General features: G+C 46.4%; 1 protein-coding gene across 5 annotated transcripts in view; it reads right to left on the reverse strand.

Annotated features, from left to right (window-relative positions):
- PASD1 (PAS domain containing repressor 1) overlaps nt 1-16,295 on the reverse strand; it is a 100,787-nt gene that overhangs the window by 45,302 nt on the left and 39,190 nt on the right. Inside the window, exon 1 of one of the 5 annotated variants that reach the window (XM_068204949.1) lies at nt 4,906-5,215. The exons of 1 other annotated variant lie outside the window; for it this stretch is intronic. The gene's annotated coding sequence lies outside the window, so the exon portion shown is untranslated. Of the gene's footprint in view, nt 1-4,712; nt 4,851-4,905; nt 5,216-16,295 lie in introns of those variants that run through there. 3 more of the 5 variants (XM_068204946.1, XM_068204950.1, XM_068204947.1) reach the window with 3 other exon arrangements.

Consider the following 16,295-nt stretch of genomic DNA (forward strand, 5'->3'; position numbering starts at 1 on the left):
TTATCAAGATTTATCTCAAAACTACCCTAATTGAAAGACTCTTATGCAACTTCAATCCTTGGGTAGATACAGGCTTTCTTCGAATTCCCCACCCAAATTTATTCATGACCAATTTAGAAAATTTGACCTAGTGCAGATGCTATCTTTTAGCTTATTTTTTCCTGCCCTCTTGCTATCCAGTGCCAATTGTGTGTAAAAGACCCCAATGTAGCCTGTTCCTTCACTGGTTCACCTGGCCAGAGCTAAAGAGATGATGCTCTTGAACCTCACTTTGTACAACAGACGGTCTGTTTGTGTAACCACATCTCTAGCCCTCCTTCCACTGTAATTTAATGTTTTCTTGGCAAGGGTGTCTGGAACTATGCAAAAGATCAGTAAACCACTCCAAAGACATCATGGAGCTCTTGTATTGACATCCTGTATGATGACCTGTACAATGATCGTTATCACATTTCCCTGAATTTCTCATGTTATTTTCCTTTGGTATCCAAGGATGCCAGTGGTCCCCTTCCCAGGTGCATCTCAGTGCTTGCTCCCAGGTATCTTTTGAGCAGCCAGTGCATCCACATCTCCCCCTTCTGTCATGGACAACTGATGAGCTCCTATTTCACACTGCCAATTCTTGTTACTGGTCTCCATGCTTATGACTTTACTTGACTTTGCACTCAGCACTATTAAATGTCATTTTATGTCTATCACTCCCAATCAACAAAGACATCTAAATGCCTTAAATGTAATAATCTGATCGTCCTCTGTACTGACAATTCCTTCCAGGTTTTTGTCATCCCACACAGCTCCTGGGCACACACCCACACCCTGCACACAGGTCAGAGTGGATCCGTTCAACAGGCCCAAGCCTGGTCCCAAGGGAGCAGCACCACCAATTTCCGTCCATCCTGATGACTTTCTCTGAATACCTCTTTCCATTCAGAGAACTTTATTTGCATGCAATGGTTGTATCTTCTTTTTGGCCAGATTCTTTTCTACCTTTCACTTCTTGTCTTGAACCACCATCTTCATTTTAAGCCATAACATCCTGTGGGGCATGGTATCACATACCTGGTTTTAGATAAATGACATTCCTACCCTACCCCATCTAAATAATCTGTTATATGAAAAAGATGTTAGATTAGTCTAGCACAATCCATCTTTGATAAAATCTTGTTGTAATTCAGCCTGCTTCCTCATTATTTCCATGCCTAATTATATTATTCTTTCCTACAAAATACATCATGAGATGCTGGGTACTGTTGTTTTCAAACCAGCTGGCCTAACATTTCCTGCATTGCTTTTTTAGATTTTCTGACTCTCTAGGGACTCCCTGTAAGGGACACAAATGCTTGCCCTCTTCTGCCTCTCAAGAGCCATGGGAGAGCCTTACTGCAAGCTATGCAAACCTTGTGCCACTGCTTTCAGTATCCCAGGATTGGGATTATTGGCACCTCTTCATTTGTCTCACCAAGATATTTAAGTTTTGCCTGTTTTCCCTGGGTTTTTTTTTGAAAACTTTGCTATGAATAGCTTTCACTTGCCTGCAGATTTGTCAGTAATTACACTCTGTTCCAGATTCTACAGAAGGTTCTGCTTTCATGAGAAAGTTGTGTCATTATTTAGAGACATCAGTTCCCCTTCCAGTTTAGGCATGTCTAATTTCGGTTCTGTGCAAATTGACTAAGTGCAGGTTTTGGTTGAACCCAAATAAGCTCATTTGAACCAAAATAAGTATGTCCTTACACAAGGTCACATCAGGTTAATCAAATCACTTTAAAAACAGACTTAAACTAAATTGGTGTAATTTCCCCATGTAGATAAGGCCAAAGACAATACAGGAATATGAAATAGGTCAAAGTCTCTCATTAATTGCACACACCTTTGTGGTTTGACTGAATCTGGGGGTTCTGAGGCTGGGCAGATGTGCGGCCAGCAAGCCCAGCTGTGCACGGAGCTTCTGTTTGGGTCTGCCACCACCTCGGGCTTCCTCCTCCAGTGAGACTGGAGGAACAATAAATAGGGTCGTGCAGAACTTTTCTGTGGGGACATTGCTCCTTCAGCTTATGGGCCACAGGGCATATAGGCCATCTATACTTTTGGCCACACCAAAGCAGCAGTGGACAAGGCAAAAAAACAGAATGGCCCCAGCCTGGGCTGAGGATGGGACAGAGCTGGTGGAGCTACAGCCAGGAAAGCTGATCACCAGGGCCATACTGGTGGGCACAGAGCTGCTACTGCAGCAGAGCACGGCCTCAACTGAGCCAGGAGGCACTCAAAAGAAGGATATCACCCAGGTCCTAACAAATAAATACAGCTGTTGTACCTGCCTCACTTCCCTGACACAGATTTGTAACTGAAGTGATAGAGAGGTCTATCATTTCAATAATACCAGAAAGCACTGGTTCATACTATTTTGGTTTTTGTAAGTTTTGTAAGTTTTTTCTGTTTAAAGCCATATTATTTGACTAGGATCTGTAACTGTTCCAGTACAAGCCCAAATTCAGTTATTCTGATATAGGCACATAGCTTATTTCTCCAGTCTTGAAAGAATGATCTATGTTGGCATTAAAACCCTTGTACCATTATATGTGAATCTTGGGAGGTTGAGTAATTTAGGACAAAACAAAGCAACTTCTGTGCATAGATCAGCCCTGGCTCCAAACTGTAAAGACATCCTACCAATATTTTGATACTACTAATGAGCAGAAGTTGGATTTGACATCAGTATCTCTGCAATGTAATGCCACTTCCTCTATCATGAGACTTTAATTATGAACTACTCATTTGCTAATTTTAATCTTTAACTCTGAGCTATTTTTGTGTACTTGATGTATGTCTTAAACCAGAAAAATAATTTAATACAGATATAGTCTCAGTGGTTAAAACCCAGGAACCATCACATATCTTACTGAAGTTTGCAGTTTATAAACACATTTCAAACCAATTTTACTTTTTCCTCTAAATCAAGTAACTGTAATCCACAGCTTGGAACAATCAGGATGAGTGAGCAGCAAGCAACCACTCCTAAAGCCATTTTCATTTTTCCTATTACCTCTTCCAGAAAAATTCTAAAGACTCAGTACTACACGTTTAGCCCAAGAGATACGAATGCCTCCCTTCCACACAAATTTCAGCTTTTGGTTTTCTCTGGAGCTTCCTGTCCTCATCAGTGCTTGCTGCATTTCTCAGGGCTCCATCAGCCGCAGAGTCCCAAGTGCTGTTGTTCTGGTCCTCCCTGGTGCAGCACTGACACGCTGGCTTACTCTGATTAGCACATTACAGGAGAATGATCTACCTTTTTTTTTTTTTTAATACAGTTTCTAAAAACCCAAAATCCAAATGTATTTTTCTGACTGACTAACTATGGTGAGGGATTGCAGCCTAGGAAGTTTATAAAAATTACGCAAATTCCCAACCAAGACACCACATTGTCAGACATTCAGTACCAGGGCTGCACACTGCGTACTCTTGAAAGTGTCTGCTGCTTCAAACAACATCCGTTGGATCTGTGAGGACTGTGAAGCCTACATATCAAACCCATGAAGAGCTAGCTGTCTCTTTAAGCCAAATTCACATTTCCAGAGCTAGGGATTAGCCAGCAGTGATCCAGCAAAATAAGGACAGGGGAGCACTGGCATTCTGCTCAAAAATGAAGTGACTCCTAAGATTTTCTCGTGTATACACCAGAATGGGTAATCCCTCTAGTGAAATCAGCACCACAGCTTTCACTGCACACAGCAAAATAAACTTCAGCTAATAAATAACCCAAGCCTCCCCAGGCAGGTAAGGCATGGGGCATTTTAACAGCTTTGATTTCAGGGGCGTTATTTCCGGAGTCACTCCCCTGCTGAAGGGGACAACTTCATCCACGGATCAGGGGTACTTGGTACTTGGGTGCCAGTTCTGTCCCCAAAAAGGGACGGATGTGCTGGACTTCTCCAAAATCCACTGAGCAGGGACCTGCCTCCTGCCTTCGGGGACTGTGGCACTTCACAAAGGACTACAGCTCTCCAAACCGCATGCGACACCTCACTGATGAATCACACAGGGCTGAGCTCCGACCTGTGCTTCCAGTGCAATCACTTCACAATTTCTACCCAGAGCAATCACTTCACAATTTCTGCCACTAAGGACCAAGGTGTGGAGTTATCATTCACAAATCCATGGCTGAAATGTGTGAGAGACTTTCAAAACCTTCTTAATTCCCCACTTATAATGTAAACATTCTGTAAAATCAAATGACACAACAACCCTGGTGGGAAGAATGACTTTTCAACCTGGATTTTAGATGCTATCTTTAGGTGCAAGACTCATTTCAGAGGTTTTTCTCCACACTATTTCAAATACATTCCATGAACGACAAACTTCAAGACAGAACGAGAAGCCTGTGATCAGACCCATTCCAGTCTCCTGAAAATCGGTTTCCCTCAATCCCAAAACACCGCAGCTCTCAGCTGCGCTCAACCCGTAGCTACTCCCGAGCGGCTCCATGCGCCGAGGTCCGTGGGCGCTGAGGGACGGGGATGCCGGTGCCCGGCTTCGGGATGCGCCGCGCTCCTGCATCCCGGTCCCGGCGTCCCCTTCCCGCCTGCCCTCTACAGCCAGAGCCCCCCGGACACCCTGCGCTGCGTCCTGTGTCCGTCTTGACGATACACGGATTTTTTAAGGAAAAAAAAAAATCAGAGGACTTGCGGCTGTCAGCTTTCCTTTTCAGAACTTACCTGGGACCGTCCTGGCAGTGTCCGACGAAGGTAGGGCGGAGCGGCGAGTGCCGCGTACCGGCCCTGCAGCGGGGGCTCTTCCCAGGCTGCCCCCGCTCCCCACGGGCTGCAAGTGCGGGGACCGTCCCTCCCTCCCTCCCTCCCTCCCGCACGCCTCACCCCGGCAGGGTTCGCGCCCCGCGGCCGTACGTACCGTCTAGGAAGATGCGCGTCCCGGAGTCGCTCTCAGTGCCATGCCCGGCCCCGGCGCGGTGCCCCCCCGGCGACGGGGGTTACCGCTGGCGGCGGGGTCCCGCTGCCCGGCGGTGACATGGCATGAGCGCGGGCAGGGCGGGGGGCAGTGCCGGCGGTGCGCGGCGCGGGGGTGGGCGCACGGGGGGCGCGGGCTGCGGGCAGCCGCGGCGGGACTTGTGAAACTCGGCTGTGGCGGCGGCCGGTTGTGTAACGCGGCGGGCTGGGCCCGGCCCCCGGCACTGCACAGGCGCGCTGCTTCTCCGCCCCGCCGCCACCGGCACCCGCCGCCGGCACCCGCGGGCAGAGCGCGGGCGCGGGGCGGAGCGGAGCGCACCGCGCGGGAGGAGCAGCGCCCGGGAGGAGCAGCGCACCTCCGCGGGCGCGGGGCCCGGACGGGGCCGGGCAGGTGGCGCGGGCACCGGCGGTGTCGTGCCTGCCGGCGGAAAGTAGGTCACCGCCGCCGATCCGCGGGTACCGGCCGCGGGGTGGCCCCGGCCGCGGAGTGCTGCCGGGACCGGCCCGTCCTCCCTCCGTGCGCGGCTCTCGCCGGGCGCAGCGGAGCGAGGCCCGGCCCCGGCTGCCCCGACGGACCCCGCAGCCGTCCTGCGCTCTCCGCCGGGCGCGCGGCACCGGTTCCCTGCGCAGCACGAGCTGTGCCCTGACGGGATTAGTCATCCCGTTCCGTGAGTCACCCATTTAACATTTGCCGCTTCCTTCCTCATAGGTTTTTGGGGTTTTTTTTAATTCCCCTTCTCCAGTGTAACTGTTTACCCTCCTCTCCAAGCACAGCGGGCAGCTCCTTTCCCCTGCCCGTGACTTCAGCCGTGCGCAGCTGCGGGCGCGGAGCCGCAGCCGGCGGCAGGAGCAGCGGGGTCCCGCCCGCACTGCCACGGTGTCGCCGGGCAGTCGGGCTGGGGCCGCTGCTCAGTCGTGCCATGTGGTCCTGCCCATCGCCAGAGTTTGGTTTGTGCTCCTCTTGACTCTCGAAGCAGTAGGTACCAAGGCATTAAGACTCTTCTGAACTCTCTTCCTCTCCCTTCTCAAGGCACTGCTGGGTGGGGACCAGCGCTGCGGTGGGAAACCACTGGTTGACGCCACAGCTGGGACGACTTAGGAGAACATCGCTGGGTCCCTGAGTCTGGCCCCAGGGTACTCCAAGCAAATTCCAACACTGAGTGCACCCCCTTACCAACAAGTTAATTTTTTGGGGTCCTTTTTCCCCCTCTCCACTTCAGCTCCTCTTGGGAAGCTGCTCCTTCACCTGTGCAATGCTGAGGGACCTGCTCCCTCTGGGAGCATGTTACTGCCTAGTAGCCCTTTCCCAGAGGAAAGCCCTTTCCCATCCTCACTGCTGGCTTTCTTTGCTCAGCCAAAATTCCTGTTCCTCTTCCAGCCCTTGTTCTGCAGGAGGAAAGGGGCAACCACACAGGCAGCCTGCATGGCCCCATCCCCATACGTGCCAGTGCCCCAAAGCACAGCACGGGGGACAAAAGCAGAACCACAAATGGGACAGTGGACAAAAGACTTTCCTATGAGGCTATGAGGTTTTTAATATGAGCCTGATTCCAGTGAGGAAAGGGAAGTGACGTTGTTACAGCAATAACCCTGAGGAACATCAGCTGTTATCGATGAGGACAAGTTAAAGGGCACCTTTGCACGCAGTTAATATTTCTTATTTACTTTCCTATAGGAGGCAAAGAAAATAGCTTGGCTGTGCTGCTGCCACAAGTGGCAAATCTCTTTTTCTCACTTAGAGTGGGTTTTTGAGGCATGTGGCCTCATCATGCGAAAGACAGCAACCCTTCCCTCATTCATGTGGTAAAAATCCTTCCTGCTCACTTTCGGCCAAGATACAAACGGGTATCAAATGCAGCATTTCTCTCCACTTTTACTTGGGTTAAGGTGTGCCTCTGCAGCCTGCAGTGCAGCCCTGCACAGCAGTGACCATCACCGACGGGATGGATGTCACTGCCTCCCTACATGGGCATGCAGATACACATTTGGGGGAGTAGATGAGGAACGATGAGAACATCGAACTCTGACTGAGGCACTTTAAGATTAAGCACCCACAGACGGATGGGTGGGAAGTACAGGCAGGCAGGATGTGGCCCTGAAGAGGTTGCGGTAGGTTTCCCCTCAAGGTACAAGCGCCACAGCCATTGTCCTGAGCTGTGCTAGCAGCTGGCCAGGGCTGCTGGCACTGCTGGGACACTTCCATGGCCACCCCCTGTCCCACAAGCCTGACAGGCGCAGGAAACAGCATCAACACTGCCTTCTAATAAAGCAGACTGTTCAGAAGTACCACTTTACCTCAGAAAAAAACATTATTTGCTGACCAGAAATAAAATTTTATTTGAAGAGTTCCAATCAACTCCCCTGCAGCCCCTGGCAGGCAGAGCTAGCAGGCTGGGCAAATACAGGGGCCCCTCCTCCTGTAGCAATGGTGAAGGGGTTTTCATATCAATTACTTTAATTATCTCATTTAGAATAACACACTTTCCACCAACATCTTTCCAGAAGTTAAGAAAGAACAGGGAAACAGACATTTCTGCCACTGCAAAATTCACACATTGTTCAGCAAGTTGTGGTGTTGGGCAGCTTTGGCTTTGCTCAGCGATGGTTGGCATAGCCTCAAATTTGTTTATATTGTCAGTTTTTGACAGTGCTGCATTGCAAAGACATGCCAGCAGCAATAAAACCAGGAAAGAGCTGGTTTTGGCCAGAAAATGAGAACATCAAAGAAAGAATATTATCTTTGTTGTTCTTATAAATATTCTTGCATATGTTTTTATATATGTTCTTGTGTGTAACTAGAAGTGTATATATATATGTATATATATATATATATAGTATCTATGTATGTATATAAATACATACATACATGTATATTCATATATATTTGTATAAAACCCAGCCTGCCCCTGCTGTACTTGCCCAGTGGACTGGGAGGTGCCTGCAGCCTGACAGGCACCACTAAGGAGCAACATAATTAAATGAAGAACTAGAAGGATACCTTGAGCTGTATTTTGGAAGATCACACTCCCATTCACGATCTATCATCCCGAGCAAAGGGCTGTCCAAACTAGCTTGTAAATTACACACTGCAAAAATTCCTACCCAGGAAATGCTTGCATTCCTCGGTGCTAAGTCAACAACCAGCCCCGGTTCAGGATCAGGCACCTCTGCCTTGGCTCCCTCCAGAGTGTGCCCAGAAATTCAACCTGATGTTTTTCCCTTTTCACACAGTAGTAACCGTGAGGCTTGGGATCACGCAAACGAAAAGGACAGAGAGGAGCAGAGATGACAAAGAGGAAAAAGCACCCTTGCCTTGGTCCGGAGCGGCTGTTTCTGCGCAGGTTCCGCGCTGGCGCTGGGACGCGGCCGAGAGCGGAGATGCGGAGCGGCAGAGCCCGCCCGGCGCTCGCCATGGGAGGCTGCGGGCCAGGCCGGCGGGAGCCCCGTGCCCGGCTCTGCCCAAAGCAGGGACACAGAGTTAATTGTGTCAGTGCTATTGCACAACACTGTTGCCTTGACACTGTGTCACGTAAAGATTTAAAACTGCCTCTTTATTAGTCATCCTCTATTCATTTTAATTGTGCCTGATAAGCAGGGCCATTTCACCTTTGTGTTTTCTGCACAGCTTATCGTGCGTATTTATGTCACCCAAGAGACTTTCAATCTCTTCCTGTAGTGTTGGTAGATGCAGAGGAATGAGGAGGCATTGCCATCACAGCCTGCTGGGGTTCTCAAGTGTGCTTGCTACCTTTGCAGAGCCCTGCTCTCCCAGGGTGGGCATCTCCACAGGTCCTGGATCCTGACACCAAAAATGCTCTGACAGAGGCTTAGGTTAATGCATGGGAACCAGTAAGAAGGCATAGGCTGATTGAAACATGCACCTAATTTTTTTTTTTCAGTATCAAGTGCTGTAGGTGTGTGCTTAACACCACGGGACTCACTTTGATCTTCTCCCAGGACAGAATTTTCTATGGATTAAATTCTTGCCTCTGAATTAGGGTATTGGTTATTTAACAAAATCAAAGCTGGGAGATGAATAACTAATTGTTGGATTTAATGCAAAGAATACAGTGAAAGTTTATGGAATATTTTAGTCTCACTTACTTGCAACATAAAAATACAGTGCCTGAGACCCATGTGAACTCTGTCCCTGAAATTCCTTATCTAGCCTTATCTTTGTCAAGTCTGAAGTTTCACTGGAAGTTCCTGGAGATAGTGCATTTTCCCTTCTGTGGCATTATGACCTTCTCCTCACCTCAAACATCCCCTGTGTTTGCAGTGGGAGGAGGAAGGGCCCTTTGGCCAGGGACAACGCTGCCCACCTGTAGGAGCAGTGCAGGTGACACAGCTGCTTCCCCAGTACCTGGAGCACTGCTGGCACCACAGGGACTGTTTGCTTAGAGCACACGTCTGCTTCAGGAAGGTTGTCAGAGTCCTTCTCCACCTGGAGATGGATCTATTCACTGGGTTTATTTAGTTTCACCTTAATTTTCCCTGTTTAAAAAGTCTAAAAGCCAGAATTCAAGTTTGATCCAAAATCATCTGAGGAGATGGGTAAAATCCCATTCTCAATTAAGTTCAGAAAAAGGAACAGAAATGCCATTAAAGGCAGAACAAAAAACACATTTACTCCAGTGTGAGCAGGATTTCCCCCTAGCATAAGATTTTGCATTCCTGTGGGGTGAAATGAGCTACTCACTCTCCTACACAGCATCTTCGAGGGCCACTTGGAATATTTATGCAACTGGTTAAAAGGATTATGAACATACATGAATGAGTTAATCACCATTTAAGACAAAATTCCACCTAAGCTTTTGAAAACCAACTGGGATATTTTCATTTCCACCATCCAGATCCTTATTTTGTAGAAAATGTTTTAAGATGGTTCTTATAGAGGCACAGAAGTACCCAAATTTTGTGTGTATTTAAGGCCCTGTGTTGCCTTGTGCTGGAGTAATACCTTGGCCAGATAAATGAATGTATTCATTTGAAAATCTGGGAAGTGCCCCAGTCATATTTTTGGCCCAGAAAAAGACTAAAGAATACTTTTCATGTGGCTGATCGTACTTCCAAAAATAATTATTATTTTTGTACAGGAAAAAAATGTTCTGTCTTAACTGCAGTAAAATATTCTCTGATAAGTATTGTGATCTGTTATTCTGCCTAACTCAAAGAAAGGAGGGGGGGAAACTTGCACAAACAAGAGCATGGCTGCCTTCTCCAGCCCATATCCTTACATGAGAGCATACCAGCTAAAGCTAAAGCTCTTGGACCACATTTTAGCTTGATCCCACAGGATAATGTACCTATGAATTAATTTTCTTTGATGCTTGGTTCATATCTTCTGGAGACTGTGCTGAAGACAAATTCAGACTGCTGCATTTAAATATGGGTTAAGTCACCTCTGATAAATATAATCAGCTACCAAGGAGCCTCTTGAACAGGGACATAAAATGGAAACTTAATAATAATTATGTTAAAGGCACAAATCCCACAGAATTCAGCAGACAGAGGACAAATGAGCAGAGGGAGCACCAGGCAACACCAGCAGCTGCACTGTTGCCCTCGGATGAAGCACAGAGGAAGAACAGACAAGTCAGTGCAGAATTACTGTCCATCATCTGCAAGTGCATCCTTCCTAATAAATCATAGTGGTAACTACTTAGCACATTAAATCCACATTGATAAACATCAATATTTCCTATTAATCCTTATGCTGAAATTTATTCATATGAGGTGGTAACGCTTTAAAGCTTCTCTCTGGTACTTGTCCATTCTTAGTTACTTGATCCCATACACAGTAATCGGGAATTGTGTAGGTCAACTATTCTTTGCACTGAAAGTTTCCACTTTCCCACTTGGGCCTTTATTTAGGGCACATGCAAAGGTAACATTATAATCTTACAGTTTTCAACGTATTGGATTAGAGCAGCAACTGCTGACTCCAAGATAAAACCCAATGGGCTTCTGGCCAAACATGCCAGATGGAAAGTTCCCCATTTCACCTGGACTTCCTACTACAAGCCAGGGTCTGACCAGACACCCAGGTTGTACCTGTGGGCGACAAAGGACACCCTCGTTGGGAAGGCTCTGCTGGTACAGGAGCTACCTCTGTCCATACCTCACCATCTTTCTCACAGCTATTGCCAGTCTCATCCTCTGTTGTGTCTGGACTGGGCTATGGCCAGAGGGCTCCCAGCTAAATCCTAATCTCCTCCCAAAACTGGGTAAGTGGGTCAGAACATGGCATTAGGGTGTCTGTGCCTTGCAGGTAGTTCCAGAGGCCCTGCTTGCCCCCCGTGCAGCCTTGCTGGTGGGAAAACCTTCCCTCTGCAGAACCACCTGCAATGGGGTGCCGAGAGAAGCTACTGCTGATTTCACTTTGTAAGGAAAGCAAAATCTTCCTTTTCATGACCAAGTGACCTGTGTGGCCCTTTCCCAGCTCTGTACAAGAAGACATTAAAATCAAGATTATTTATGCTGGATAAGGATGCAGCAGAACGCAGACAAGGCATTTGTGTGGAGAAGACAGTGGGGTTGACACTTCTACCACGCCCTGACTGGAAAACTGAAAAAACAATACAAATATATCTGTGTATGCACCTGATACCATGCAAACTCACTCACCTCAAACAACCACTATGGAAAGGCCAGGCATAGTTTGACAGATTATAAATGTCAAGCAGTGGCTTTTTAGGCATAAGCTGTGCCAGTGGTTCTTCAGAAGAACTAAGCAGCCTGATGGTATCGAGGGACCACTGACAACACAACCCAGACACTGGAAATGACAGAAGCCTGAAGCACAAGCCCCGGGGCAGAGCTCCCCAAACACCTTCCTTAATGGTCTTTTAGGATACACAGAAAAGAAAATATGTGTCCTTCATCCCTGCACCAAAGTCAACAGGGTTCTTGTGTAATTTCCACTGTTTTCCTTCTGCCTTTCTTTAAAAACACTAAATTTATTAATTTCTATGTAATTTCCTGAATGCATAAAACAGGTGGACTGATATTCAACGGAGATTTTGCCCAGGGAGCAGGATGGCCTGAAAGCCTCATGTGTTGCTGAGCCTGTGCCACTCTGCTCATACCTAAACAAAAGCAAGTTAAATTGCAAGTCTATGAGATTTTATCACTGTTTTACCACAAAATGATACTGAAATGTGCCAAAAAAATATTCAGAACTGCGTGGGATGTTACTGCACTCTCTACTCACAGAAAAGCACATGGTTTTTCTGGGCACAGGGGAGGTGCTGAACACCATCAGTGAATTGATTTTGGTACTGGAAACTAGTATTATGTGACAGATTTGTCTACAAGCAGTGTTGCAAAAAGTCATCCCTAATAAGAGGAAATGAACCTCTAACTCTGATTTTCCCTGGGGAAAACAAGTTCATTATGCAGCTCTAAGTAATGACATTTTTGTGTGTCTATAGAAAATTACTATATGAGAAGACAGTTGGAATTTCCTCATCTAAATGGGAATATCAAGATCAGTTTTGATCAGGGCTTGTGACTGGAGAGGGGAGCTATCTAGTGAGCATGTTTCCATGAAACTCAGGAAGTGTTTTGCAGAACTAAGACCTGTGAAAAACAGATTGCATTTTTGGCCTTTGGACTTGGCTCTTTCCTTGGCCCAGATATGGAGGTGATCATGAGGGCAGTTATGTACTGCCACACTTCTCAGCCTGACCCCAAACCCTCACTGCACCCCTGACTGTCTTAGAAACAGTTTCAGTTTCTCTCCTCATTAAGAAACCCCCTCTCACTTCCTATTCCAGGAGAGCATCCATCTTGTCTGGCAAGCCCAGCAGCACCTTCCCAGCACATTTGCAGGCAGCCAGATGAGCCTGATGAGGTTTGTGGTGTGGATCTGTTTTCTTCAGATTTTGGGTTTGAGGTTTTTTTTGTTGTAATTTATTTGTTTTTTGGGATTTTTTTTTGTTTGTTTGTTTCTTGGTTTTTTGGTGTTTTTTTTGGAGGGTTTGGGTTTTTTACATTTCAGCACAGTATGCAAACAATATAGTTCTGCAGAATAGAGCCTGAAGGTTCTCAGAGCACTGGAAACCACTTTTAGGAAAATCCTAGCTTACAACAAACTTCATTTCAATAAAGCAAAAGGCTGACCTTCTTTGGACCATCATTGCTGTCATGGTGACATCTAGTTTCCCTGAGTTTTCATCCTTCCCATGTCCTTTTAACACATATGCCTGCCCTTAACCCTAGTGGTGGTGCTAGTTTGCAGAATAAGTCATTTCAGCTGAGGAAAACCATGAGCAAGAGACTCCAAAAATAAATTTTTAAAAGTGTATTGTTTCTTGTGGAGCTTCAGTCGTTTCAGTGGCAGCGCTTCAGGTGACCTGCATTACACAGCACTCGACAGAGCACTACAAAAGCAGCACTCACTGTGGGTTTGCTGCCCTGTCATCATCTCCCTCAGTGAATTCAGACACCATGCAGTACCACATACCCGGCACAGATAGTGTCACTAGCACAGCAACTGGTGGCTGAATCATAATGAAACTATGAAGAGGAAACCTGTCACAAGCTGAAGGAAACACTTGATTTCAGTGGAGTGTTACATCTCCATACAAGGGCTGACGTTAAGGATGTTGGTGAGAGAATTAACTTGTGCCCTGGTCACTAAATGTAGCTTTTTATGCAGTTATTTACTGCATAAAAAGTTGATGGTTCTGTTGCCATGGGAAATAGGAATACTTGCCATGACAACTGCAGCAGAATGTGGCACATAATCCACTTCACACAGAGCATCTTCCAAAGCAGCCACTCTCATTCATACATCCTACAAAATTCTGCGTCCTTGAGAGTAATTCAGTGTGTGTTTTTCAGGCACAGTGGTTAATCTGCACTTTACTGTGGCATATTTCCTTGTGTCTAATATTATTTATTACTTGGTTCTTCAGTAATACATCTGAAAGCAATTTGCAAAGGTAATCTCTACAAAAACTTCTCTGTTTATTTTACAGATGAGCAATTCAGGCAAAAAAAAAAATTACATGAGCCCCCACAAAACAGCAGGATCAGGACTGGTGTTTGTACCCACATCACTTGGGCCAGTAACAGGAACATGGCTCATTGCAAAAAGGTGGGATGAACTCTGCAGCCAAAATCTGCACCATCAAGGCAGAACAGCTGCTGGGGAAAACTTCAGTGAGCCCAGTGCACCTGTGCCTCTGATCAGACAGGAACTACATGCCACAGTGATCTCCTTGACCCCTGGTTTGGGGTGCACCTGGGTGGCTGCATGACTGCTGGGCACTGTAGGCAGTTTGGGCATGGAGAGCACTCCCTGTGCCAGCCAGACCACTGCAAAGAAAGGACTGTGCTCCCTGTAGCATTTTGTTCCAGAAAATGCTTCTGAAAACATCTTTCCCCATCCACACAGTGGAGCTGTGCATGCTGCTGCTGATCAGAGCTGTGTACACTAAAACGAAGCACGCAGTGTCTTTGCTGTGTTCATCCTGGTCAACCTGCAGCTCCAAGCACCCTGCAAACCTGCACTGCCCTTTGGCAGATGGGCTTCCTCATGCCAAACCTCGTGCTGCTCCCCAACAGGCACAGCCGGTGGCACAGGGTGAGCAAATGCCACCCCTTTGGATGGCCAGACTGCACTTACTTTATCCTAAGAGCTCACTGAAGCCCTGCCATGCCTGGTCTGCTAGTGGAGCATGGAGTTTTCTAAAATTATTTGCCTTAAAGTAATTTCTGGAGGGAAAAAAAAAGGAAAACAACAAATTGTGATCAAGAGTTATGAGTAACCCGGAACAACAAGAATGTGCTTGGAGTCAATATGTGACTGAGAAAACTATTACCAACCCAGACGATAATTATTCTGCTATTTACCTCTTAACCTTGCCAGACACGTTCAAAAGTGCATAATAAGTGACATCTCTCCTTTATCACAAGATTTAGCCTAGAGGGAAACTCTCTCTCTTTGAGTTACTGACTTTAACGATGTTGCTTTTGGCTTTGGATCCATTTCCCTGCCTTAAAAAACAGCACTGACAACTTTTTTCCCCCGTTTAATTTGCGTAGTCACAGTAATTAAATATGAATCTTCAAATATTGCTTGACATGTTGCAGATTTATCATCAGTGAAACAGTCTTCTGCCCATTTTCATAATTATTGCTGTTCAGATCAAAATGGTTATGTGCTAAAAGACTGACAATTTTCTTCTTTTAGTTAAGTTCTCAGTTGTTTGCCCTTTTGGCAGTGCTTCTTAGAAATTATGTTTCATAATTAAATTAATTTCCATTCGCATATGGAGGCAATAGTTTCCTTTCCAATTTTTTTTTTGTATTTTACTTTAAATTGTTTCTTAAGATAAGGACTCCAACATGTACTGCAAGGAGCCAACATATCCTTTAATGGCTTAACACTGCTCATGTGCAGCCCTGAATGAGTAACAAGACCATATAAATCACCTGGATATTTCAGTTGGTTATGGTGGCCTTGATGGCCAAGAAAGCTTTGTCTGATTGGTCTTTAACCCTCCCTGCTCGCATGGGAGGTAAATTTTGCAAAGAATTAATAATGACTTCAGGCCTTTGCTCAGATTGAAGGGTTGGGTTTTTTCCATCTCCACGTGGAGCACTTTTACATAATGCCTGCCACCAGCTCCGTGTATTTTCTTCAACTTGTATTCCCTGGACAGACCAGCTTTGCACTAAAGAGGAAAGATGACAGGAGAAGTACTTTTGGGCACCCCTAAACCCTGGCAGGAGCAGCCTGTGTGATTTCCATGCCTCAGAAAGTGCTGGGTGAAGTGTTCTCCATCCCAGCTCACCAAGCAGGTGGCTGACTAGATGCTACCTGTCCATCAGTCATGCTGTTACACAAGCTGTTCTCAGAGTCTCTGCCTAACTGTTCATGCATTTGTATCTGCTCAGAAACCCTTCTGGATGTCTTCTCCTCAGTAAATAAATATGTAGCTTCTTGTGAACAAAGTCTTATCAGATTGAAGAAGCCTCTTAAGAATCATTGAGGTATGAGAACTAGTACAAAAAAAGCTGCAGACAAGCTGAAATACTTAAGTGGTAAGAAGCCCCAGTAATTTTTTTCACTAAAACTCAGTATTTCATTCTAGGGGCCAGATATCACTTTTATCTATAAAGGTGAGAAAGGACCAGGCTGTTCCTGTTACATGTGCCTTTCACAAACCCTCAGCAAACACACTGTCTGTGTCTCACCACCCTGCTGATGCTGGATGCTCCCAGGTGGGGAGCATGGGCGCTGCATCAGCTGCTCAGTGCATCTGGTGACAGTGCTGAGAGCTCAGGAGCCTCAGTGATGGACCAAAGGAGAAGAGAGATTAA

This window comes from Anomalospiza imberbis, chromosome 14 (assembly GCF_031753505.1).
Source record: "Anomalospiza imberbis isolate Cuckoo-Finch-1a 21T00152 chromosome 14, ASM3175350v1, whole genome shotgun sequence".
NCBI classification, from domain to species: domain Eukaryota; kingdom Metazoa; phylum Chordata; class Aves; order Passeriformes; family Viduidae; genus Anomalospiza; species Anomalospiza imberbis.